This window comes from Pygoscelis adeliae, unplaced genomic scaffold (assembly GCF_000699105.1).
Source record: "Pygoscelis adeliae isolate BGI_AS28 unplaced genomic scaffold, ASM69910v1 Scaffold358, whole genome shotgun sequence".
Classification (NCBI taxonomy): domain Eukaryota; kingdom Metazoa; phylum Chordata; class Aves; order Sphenisciformes; family Spheniscidae; genus Pygoscelis; species Pygoscelis adeliae.
In genome coordinates this window covers 3324404-3336062 of record NW_008825429.1, presented here as the reverse complement: position 1 = coordinate 3336062, position 11659 = coordinate 3324404, and positions in this window count along the sequence as shown.

Below are 11659 nucleotides of genomic sequence, written 5' to 3'. Positions count from 1 at the left end.
CACTTCAACTTTACAACTGATACCAAAGCAGCTGCATGAAAGCACCATCCCACCCGGCGGGACAGGAAAAGGAGCAAGCCAGGAGCAGGACAGGCACTCACACACTGGTTTACAGGTGGCAAAGGACCTCTCCTTGTGCTTGCTCGCCCCCATGTTCTGCAAACCCAGGGTCCACCCTTCCTCACGCCCCAGTCGCTTCCTCCAAGCTCACAGCCACCACAGAGGGAAGGTCCTCCCCATTCGCGTCCATCCCCGTTGCTGCTTCCAGCCACACAAACTGTTCTCTGATCCAATCCCATCAGCAACCACAGTTCCCTGAAGTTTTGCTGGACTGGGAAGTTGCGCCCGTTCAAAGGGTCCAACAACGGCAGCAGAACTGCCCCGAGGAGGGCAGGGCGAGAACACTGGTGGCACGGTGCCCGCTCAGTCCACCCCACCTTGCGGGGCTTCACCCTGGCGAGAGGAAAGCGACTCTGCAACCCACAGGCACAGGCTACAAATCGCTCCCTTGGAGGTCAACCTAAGGAGTTTTGCAGTCCAGAGACCGACTCGAGGCAATTATTCAAAACCCAACCAAAGGGTTTAACACTGTGTTTTCCATACAGCACCTCACCCCAAGAGGTCCCAAAGCACTGTGCATTCATTTAGGATTTGTGCAACTTTTTAACGCTACCAGAAGACAACATGACATAAGAGATGGGGAAAAAGAAGGAATATTTATTAATGGAAAAAGATGCACCGCTCTCTATCTTCCTTTTACAAAAGGGACCAGACAGCTGTAACCTGATGAACTGTAACAAAGATGCTGTGCCTTGTGCAGGGCTGCACCTCTCGTTACAGGATTGAGTTCGCTACAGCGACCGCTCCTTAAGTAGAGTATTAAATAGAAATCTTAACAGTTCGATCGATTTATTGGGTAATGAAGTGTTCCTTCCCAAGGTGACTCCCGAGGGACAGTGCTGCAGGAGGTGTAAATCAACCAGTTAGTCCCTCCCAACCCGTAGGAAGCAGCTGACTGGATCATCCTAATGCAGTGACACAGACCACTTCACAAAACTACCAGCCATCAGAGGGCACCACTACATCCTTACATGGACAGAAAGATGAAACCCGACAGCAATGTCTAACTTGGCAGTAACTTCACCTCACTTGTTCATCCCCGCGGAGTCAGGAACCTGTCCCTGTTTTAGGCACACAGAAACTTTCTGCCAGTGCCACGTGTGCTGCACCTCCCCACGGAGATGTGCATCGTCACACCAGCACACGCTGCAGCATCTCAGGGGCTATCACCCAGTACGCCGGAAACAACCACACACACTGACCTCACCACAGTTTTACTGCTGCCCCAAATACTCTAAAATACTACAGACACAGCTCTAGGAGGCAGAATCTCCCAAGGTTGAAAGATCAGAGATTCATTTATCTCTAGAGGATAGATCTAACCATTTTGTAGCAATAAAGTAAAACAGGATTATACTAGATCTTCAAGCCATTGCTCCTCCACAGGATCACCCCTCCTTCCACTCTCACCCCTACAAGAAGGTACTAACACAACCCACAGACAAAATGTCAACTCACAGACATGTGAATGGAGTGGAATCACAGAGTCCAGTTTCCAAAGACTCAGCAGGGCTCAGCCTACCCACAGGCATGGGCTGTGCATATAGAAATCTGTATTTTCCACTCTATTAACAGCATGCTGCTCAGTAGGGTGTGGAAGAGTGAGGGATACTTGCTAGAACACCACCAACCCAGACACTCCTTGTCATCACTATGGTGGTATAGTCACACAGCTGATACAACCCTAACTCACTGCCTGTCGTAGCACAGTGCATCTCAACGTGTGCATGCCTGGGTACTCCACAGGCTCAGGTAACTTGGCCAAGCACCTGGTAAAGCTGCATGCAAACATGAGACAGAGGCACAAGAAGGACAGAGTCTTCCTCCCTCTATTGGCAATCCAAAAATTACATGCTCAAGTGAAATCACATTCAGGCCAGAGGGCTACTTTAAACCACATCCTTCCCAGTATGGGAGGAAATGTGTTCGCATTCAAGTGTTTTTTCCACAAAGATTTTCCTGTGGAGGAAGGACAGGTAACAAATGATGTCACATTTGATACCTTTACTGCTATAAAGCATTCCAAGACATCTGGAGGTCCAGGTACATTAGTTTGCCCCTCTCTCCCTTCCCTCCCTTTTGCCAAAAATCATTAAAAACTACAAGGTCCCTGGGATTCCGGTCTTCAAATCCCAACATGCAGATCTGCATACACATTAGATATGTAAGAGCGGTCCTTAATACCAACTGCATTGCTTCAATGTAGTTCCCAGCATCTGCCAAAGCTCTGCTAGTCATTTAGACAGCTTGGGACAAGAACTCTCAAGCCGATGTCCAATGTATTCCCTTTTACCGAGAAAATCAGCAAGATGAAAGAGCAGGACAATACCTTAGGGTTAGTCCCATTTACCAGTTCAAGCTGCACTGAAAAGAGTAATCATCCCCCAAGTTATATACTGCACATTCCTGCGCTATCTTCCCGGCCCACACCTCTGTCAGGCCAAGGAACAGCTCACGCATTCCAGGGGCTCAGACACAGGCTCCTCCGCCATCGCTGCGTGTCAGCACTCGCTGTTCTGCAAATGCAGCATCCTCCGGCAGAAACGGCCTCGTGTACAGCCGCAGGGGAACATTCTTCAGCTTCCCACATCCCAGGTTTGTCTGATAAAGAGCAGTAATGCCAGCCTAGGGATCACAACGCAGTTCTGAGGTACAGAACAGGAAAGGATAACACAGGGGCCCCTTTGTACTGATGTACACATCAAGCCCCTTTTCTATAAATCTGAGCCACACTCAGCTCCCTTAAATAGATAAAGTTATTAAAAAGAAAAAAAGATATTTACATGTATCTTCCCATGCGTATCAACACATACTCTTTGTTCACTCCCCTCTTCCTGTGCCTTCTGTGCATCTCAAAAATGCTCCTGGATTAAGGTGGCACAGTGAAGCAGAACACATCATGAACTACTTCTGGAAAACCTACATGACAAGGCATTGACAAATTCACATTTGCCAACTGGCATCAAGCAGCTTTTTAATGCTAATTTTTCCTCAAGCAGTAAATAGTTTTCCACTATTCATAAGCAGGATTTTTTAAATTTATTAAGTCAGGCAATTTAGAAAAATCTAAATTTGCTTTCCTCTGTTAAGGAAAAGTCTTCTACTACTGAGTGCCCAGTATTAACTCCAGCCTGTGCAAGGGCTGGAGAGACACAGCATACTCAGTCAGCTCAAAGATGACTGAGTATGTCAGAGTGCATTAGTGCCAGAAGAGAGAAAACTACCTCAGATTTCCATATGCAGTTCATCTCTCTCAACATTGAGGATGAGCTATTAGGCCATGCTGACACAGCAAATCAGAGCATTATCAATACAGTAAAGTAGATCAAAAGGATGGCAGTCAAATTTTCTTCTACATATCACCTACTGCTGGGGAGGAAATGGAAGCATAATGAGGCAAGATACTTCAAATGCCTCAGATATCAGTCTTTCATTTTCAACAGCTGAAAGCCACATCTGCACATCCATCAAACCACACGTTGCCTGTAGCTCTGCTTCTTGCATGGGACATCTGGAAAGTGAGCGACACTGGAGACAGGATTCTTCATCCAGCCACCACACAGAGCAAACGCCTTCAGCATTCAGCCACAGAGTCCCATCTCCCCCAGCATCTCTACTGCCACATGTCCCTGACAGCCCAGACACAGCACGCTGGGTAATCAGGATGAGATGCCTGAGCACAAACTACAGTATTTCCTCTAATGCAGCTGCAGAGAACAGGTGTCTGCACCTCCCCTGTTCTTCCCCATGCCCCTGTTTACCCAAATAATGAGAACTGCTACAGGTTTTCGTGGCTTAGGCAGCAGAAGATTCCCAGAGGACTTGCAAATGGAAATAAAAAGCAAGATAGCCATAAGGGCAGGTCTAAATGAGGACATGGACTTTACGTGATAATCGTGTCTCACTCGGCATAAGACAAATTGCAGACCCCTCATTTGCAGAATGACACACCATTCTCCAGCCCTTTTTTCTTAATAGCTGTAAGATGCTGAATTCAAATCCTTGATTTTTGCCGTCCCCTAAAAGAATGAGGGGAATTGCATCTCCAGAACTGAACCCTGAGCTTGCAGACTCATCTGAGCAGCATCTTTGTCAAATCCCTGAACCCAAACTTTAAAGATCTCAATAGGTTCAAATAAGTCTTCTCTCCCCCACCTCCAGGAGTAAATGCAACTCCAGCTCACATATAGGGAGACAACTCAGGGTGGTAACCCAATCCCTGGTAAGACAGTTTTACATTGTGAGTAACTGCAGAGGAATGGGGAGCTTGGGTATATTTATCCTATTAAATAGCTTTTCAAAAGAAACATTTGCAATGCTCTAGAAGAGCTACATCAAAAAGACTTGTTGGAGCCTTGCTATAGGGCACTGCCCTTGAGTTTGAGTCTGGAAGGGAAAAGAGGCCCCAAAGAACAACGCTGATGACAGGAATTCCCTTTTTAACAGCAGTTTTTACTTTTCTTAGCAACATGGAAGAGCATTATCAGAAATAGGAAAACCATTAACAAACAGGTGAATGCAGGCATTGACTTCCAGGTAAAAGAAATGTAGTAACAGGTTCTTAAGGCATTATATTCTACTCAATGTTTTTAAATGCAAAAAGATCAGAGACTACAAGAGCAATAAAATACAAAGACTACATTCAGAATGAGACCTTAAAAATTCAAAGTGCAATCAGATGCTCTTAAAATCCTGAAGTTCTCTGGTTCGCATATACAGAAAGCATGTAAAATAGCTTTGCTTACTTTCTAGAACATTTTGAGAAGGAGACATTTAAAATTTTTCCAAAATTTAACCAGTATGTTGAGAAGGTGGTTAGAATACAGGACACGTAACAGCTCCCAGCTCTCTTATGAAGCAGGGACAGATTGTTATTTAAGATACAGAAAAATTCAAGGCACAAAAGGTAAGTCATTTGCCAGACCTAACAACTGCTGGAGGACCAGTACAGAGCAGCCACTGGTATTTTTACTTCACATTGTCTAGACCTGCCTAGAGGAAGTTCAGATGACATGGTCAAGGAAAAAAAAAAAAAAAAAAAATCACTCAAGCTGTTTCTTTAGTGTATTCCAGTGACTGACATTTATTCAAAGCCTTGCACTTTCTCATTACCAAGGTATTGGTGCAAGTCATGCCTTGTGTCACTGTTTAATAAAAAGAATGTCCAGACTAGTATCAATAGGCGGTATGGTGAACACAAATAGAAGTCAATATCCATGAAATCCTTGAAGCTTCTCTGTTCTTTGACACCAGTACTGCCCCTTAGAATAAGCAAGGCTATGCATTTGTGGCACTGATTTACAAAGCTGTGTGCATGCTTCAGAAAAGCTTAACAGCAGAGGCAACCATCTAGTAGTTGTTATGCCTAGCTACACCATGCTGCAGAGACAAACTAAACAAGAATTCCTCCTGTGGCAGACAGAACTGCTTTCAAAATCACATGATGGCAGCCACCATGAATCCTATCTATGCCATAACTCGAATACGGACAGCCAAACCAGTTCAGCTTTCCCCAGTACAGCAGCCCATGCACCCAGCTCTGACCACTATCAGCAAATGTCTAAACAAAGACAAGACACTGCACTGTGAGATGTGGTCTACGCGATCAGCTGCAGCAATGATTGTGGCTTCCTGTCCCAACCACTGAGACCCAAGCTGGAGACTATATTCCAGAGCTTGTGGCCAACTAACTGGTCACAGCTAACATGCACTACTACTACCCCAAGCGCGGGGCTGTAAAAGAGTGTGCAAATACAGCTTGTTTAAAGCAATTTCAGTAACTGTCTATCAGTAACTACTCACTGCACATTTGCAGATGAAATGCAAACCCCTCGAGTGCTCTGGCTGTAGTTTCAGCAGAGCAGACACCACCACACGCTGCCAGTGTAAGGGAAGGGCCCAGCAATCCCCCCTTCCCCCAGCATGCAAACCCACGCTGTTCCTGGAACTCGCCCTGCTGATCACCAGACGCTTTCTGAACTAATTCAACTTACTAATCCAGTAAAAGTTTGCTGGGTTATTGGTTTGGTTTTTTTAGATAAACTCGTTACACTGCTTGGAAGCATAGCTCCAGCCACTCTATGACTTAAGCAGCTTTTAGAGAGACCAATGCCAGAATTCAGCCCTTGTCTAAGTAAGTGAATAAAACAACTGCTTTAAATAGGAAATACTGTACTTTCACCTCCAAAATTCAGGCCAAGACACAAACTGTAAAATCCAGCCCCATCCTGCCATTAGTTGAAAGAAATCACCAATCCTCCTGTCTGATTGCCATAATTAATCCGCATCTTAGACGCAGATCAGAAAAACTGCAGCCTGAAAAGGGAGAAATCAGCAGACAGCACAAACTGAAGTGCTCTTAAATTCTGGAGTCATCCCTCACCACTACCAGCCACTTCCACCTGAGCTTACACTGACATTTTATTTTGGCTTTGCAGCCCCAGAATTGTGATATGGCTCAATCAGTAGGGCTGCATACATTATGTACCTACTGGTGCTATCTCATTCGTGCCACTGAGCTTAAGAGTTAGCTTTTGACAGAGACTACTCCTGACCATAAAACTTTGAAGATGAGCCGATTCTGTATGCTACAAAAACCCAACAGAAGCCATCATGTGAGCTCAGACCTTCCACCAGATCCCTCCGAGGGGCAAGAAGGCTATTTGTACATGTGCTGGAAAACCATAAAGGTCACCGCAAGATCCTTCCTGGGAACTGGCCACACCACTTCCTTTCAGATCAACACAAGCATTTCACTGAAACTCAGACCCACCCTGTAACCTCAGCAATGGTGTATTTGTCAGCACGGTGAGGGTGCTGAAGTGCCAGCATCACGAGGGGTCAGCTAGTTCCCGTGTAACCCAGCAGCAAGGCTTTCAAGGGCACAGAAACGCTCTGTAGGAAACCAGCTGACCAGTTTGCAGCTTGACACCAGCAGTCCCTGGGAATCACAGCCCCATTCCTTGAGTGAGCATCTCAGATCCACCTCTTGTCATCTTTAATGCCACAGGCTGGGAAATCCTTCAACTGCTGGCTCCGTTCACATCACCAAGTTGGCAGGAAGGTAACCTAATCTTAACCAGACCCACAGGGCATGGGATCATCAACGCAGCATGCAGGCTGAGAGACACTGCAACTGCCTCGAAGATCTGAGTCAGCACAGTTTCCTGGATGAAACAACACAAATCCACAGCACTCTCTGGCCTACAGTCCAAGCTGTGTGAAGGAACCACAAAAGACTTTCCTGTAGGACCAGATTTTTTCCACTTAGCTCTTGAACACTAAATTAGACCCCAGCTCAAACTGGCTGAGAGAAATGAACCACCACCTACAAAAGAGAAACGCATAGTCATTCTGCCTTCCTCCAACTTCCTTAGAAAAACTTTCATCCCCTTTCCTCTACCTCAGAACAGTTCATTAGATGGATGAGATAATGGAATTCAAGTCTCACAAGGCACATAACTGCTTACACGGTCAGAGAGAAATATTCCTCAGTATGTTCTAGGTTTGCTGAGCACCCTCACACTGGAAGTGATTTGTGATTTAAGTACCATCTCCTTTCAGAAGGGATGCACCTGATGCTCCAGAAAAAAACAGTAAGGTTACCAGACCAATTTCCAAAGAAAATATGGTTTGAATGCAGTTTTTTTGGTTTTCAGCTGAAAAGCTGCTAAACCAAGTGTAGCCTTTTCAAGCTCTTCAATTAACCTAAGCTGTCCACTCCACTGCCGTGGCTATCGCATTCAGAAGCTGTCAACAGAAACACCAGGAATAACAAACTCTTACTGGCGCTGAAGATCTAAGGACAGCATAGAGCAAAGAAAGGCCATGCAAATCCAGCTTAAGCTGGTTGTTATATTCTTCACGTATTGCCTCCAAGAGGAGTACCTGAACTGTAGCAGCACTGTGACAACTCTGGTTTCAGAGCCTGCTCCCTCCCAAAGGTGTGTCCTCCCATTTATTTCTCACTTCCAGAAAGTGCTGGGGAAGGGAGGGAGGGAAGGGTTATTTCCTGTCGTATACAGCATCCTCTTTTTTATAGCATGGCTTTCTCCACACTTGAAGTGAAAGGAGACATCTTATATTTACTTCCCTCTGTTTATAGTCCGGAGCAGCAAACAGCTCATGCCAGGAACACACACCCTATGCTAAGACCTGGTGCCTTAAACTGAATTCATGTTCCAACTTACACTAAACAAATGTTTTCAGTTTCACAGCTACCGAAGGCTTCTGAGAATGCCAGATCCCCAGCTACACAAGCCTTGAATGCCTCTGTATAGCGATTCACAGACAGATGACCCACAGTTGTGTGAAGCTAAAAGAGAAAATAATCCCCTGCGTGGTTCCTTTCTGTCTAGATTCACTGTATTCTCAAACTGAGTCCGGACCAACAGGAAACAATTACCAAAGATGGATAAGCTTAGTCAAAAAATTCTTCCACTGCTCTATGAACAATCTTCAGGAGGGTCAGGAAAAGTTTGTAAAGCGTTTGCAAGTCATAGCTCCAGCACATCCTGTGACACAGCGCATGCAAAAGCAGTAGGCAGAGCTAATCTCATCATTTGTACACTGTTTAAGAGAACAAAGTCAGGTTCTGGTTTACTGAACAGAGAAGTTGGAAATTGCACAAGAAAGTTCGTGATATGTAAAATGCTTCACACAGACTTAACTCACTACTCCAACTCATGACCTCCAGTGATTCAGACCACCATGACTTAAGTACTACTGTCCTCAGATGATTGTCCCACCTACAAGTTACAGCACTAATAGCAGAAGTGGAAGCCATTTTCAGCCACATTTTTCAGTCACAGCAGTTGACAGCTCCACACCCTAAACCTCCACATATCTCATTTTATATCGATATAACAGGCTGTGACCTGCAGCAACTGTATGCAGTAACATCTGCAGCCACTGCATCTGAATTCCAACGAGGATCACAAATCAGAATCCTCACCCTATCATTCACACCCCCTTGACAGCACAACAAATTATCTACCTTTCAGAAACGGAGAACTGAGATGCAGCCCTGAACAGCTCAACATAACATGGCAAGTCCATGTTATATCAGAATAGAAAGCAAGTCTGACTCTCAGGCCTGTACTAAAAATACTTAAGCTGGAATTTCTCAGCCTGAATCTGCAGCCTGCTATGAGCTCCACCTGCTACCGAGCCTTTTGTCAGAATCCTCTTCTTTTGGAAGCAAATAGACTGGTGTTAGTACGGGCAGTTATAGTTAGCCCTATGAAAGATTACGAGGAACAACAATCCGCACAAATTAGAGAGTCTCCATCTTTCTCCCTGTGTGTCAACTGCCAAATTGGAAACAGCTTTGGTCTCCAAGGAGGGTAAGTACAGCCTCTGACAGTCCTCTCCTAGAGTGGCTCTTCTTGTGCGAGATCTATTTCTGATCTCCGCCTGACAACAAATAGATCTTCAGGCATTTCCAGGAAGTCCCAGACAAAGGCATTAGCAAATGGCCAGTATTGACCTAACTGTCTCTGGGAGGGAGGCACGTTGGCTCAGACAAAAGTAAAGGACATTAGTTCTGCTCAAACACAGCAACACTCAAACTAAACAAGAGTGAAATGGCATCATGACCCAGTTTGGTGGAAGGAACAGACTGGAGTGAGTGTAAACATTTTACACAAGTGACTAAGCAGTTAATACCACCTCAGTACTGACCTGGGCTGGATTTCAGCCAACATCCTAGATGGAAAAAAAAAAAAAAACAAAAACAAAACTAGTCACCAATGCACTAACCTTTTTAGTCCTCTATTTATCCTTACACACACGAAATAGTTAAGTTAACCCTCCCCATGCATAAGGATTTTTATTTGCTGCTGGCTTCCCTCAGAAAGTTTCTAGAAACCGGGATCAACATTCAAAAAAGTTGACCAAGATCTGCTCTCCTCTGCCAAAACAAAAAAACAAAAAAAAAAAAATCATGAAAACCAAACAAGCAGCCACTGAACTGACCCCTCAGGGACAATTTCCCAGGGCCAAGGCCTCTGATCAAAATACCAACTCCCTTGTATTCCTACAGGAAAAGGGGCTCAGCCAAGCCAGCTATCTGAGGAACCAGATCCTTCCTGCTACATCAGCATGCAGCTACTCCACAAGCACGAGGTCAAAACACAGTGTGCGCTGCCATTTTACAAACATCTAACAAATCTAGTACAAAGGAGACCTCCATTAAACAGAGCAGAGTCCAAGGATGGGTATAGAAACAACAGGAAACAAGACACTATAGATTTTAAACCACAGCTGTGGTAGAGGGAATAAACAGAAGCTCAGGGCTCGAGACATTTCTAGTCCGTTGGCTGATCAGCCAGGCAAACACTCATGGAAATAGTGCCAGTGGGCAGTAAGCGCATCACAGCGCTGGGAAATTTATCATACCCTACAATTTTGCTACAGTGGATGCCACTCCAAACCTGTGCTGCTCTCTCCACGTCAGGTACATCAGGTTGATGCCATATAATTAATATCTTGCCAAAAGTCAGTTTGTCCTCCTTGTGCAATGAAAGGAAAGATTCCCTCTACCTATTATTCTTCTTCCCCAGCAGCATGTAGAGCTGCTAGGAAAGTCATCTGTCTCCTCCAGCAGACTAGCCTTCTTCCTTCAGCACAGAAGTACGCTCTTTAGAGACCTAGGCAATTTGTTCTCACACCTTTCTGGAAAACAGACAGGCAGAGAACAGTAACAACTACAAGGACAGTAGACCAGAGTGGAAAACACTGCCATCATTTGTGTGCCAGACCCTGCTCGGCCCTGGACTACAGGACTTGGAGAAAAACTGCCAAGTGCAGAGGTGTGTGGCACCCAGCTACTACCAAGCAACCCTCTACAAGCCCACTGAAATGAGGGTAGACAAGGGCATTTTTTAAGCCCTGGGTGGACTGTATTTGGTTGAGATTTGCATAACTGTAGGCAGTTGGGTCTGACTTGAACTGAAAATTGTCGTAAGCAGCATTGAGGTTACAACACATGCTAATCCAGTATTGGATAACTCTTCTGAGCAGCTTCTAAGCAGTAGCTTAGTGCCATAAGCAGTGGCACATCGGAACAGTGTGAACACACAGCAGTGGTTTCCAAATCTTTGGGCAACAGCAAGCCTCATTCGCTTGTGCTCCAGAGCTCTCAGGTGGAAATGACAAGTGTGGAAGTTTGACCTCTTAAGAGGACACCTTACAACAGCTGTAGAGCACTCACCACTTGGAGATCATAATTTGGTAACTGCTGATTCTAACTCACCTAGGGAAGGAAAACATTACATCAGGGTTTACATGGGAACGGCACACAGGAGTTCGTTCCACTGGACAGTGAACACCATGGAGTGAAGGATACAATTTCACAAGATGCAGAAAGGCGAATTAACAGTTCACCACTGCCAAAAATGGAGAGATTTTACTCCCTCTTCCAGACATGTGCTGCTGCCACTTACTTGTGTTGGCTCTGGCTCTCACAAGACCCCCCTGTGAACCAGTACACCAGAATATATACCCAGCCAAAAAAATTAACTTCTTTCTTTTGGGTTAG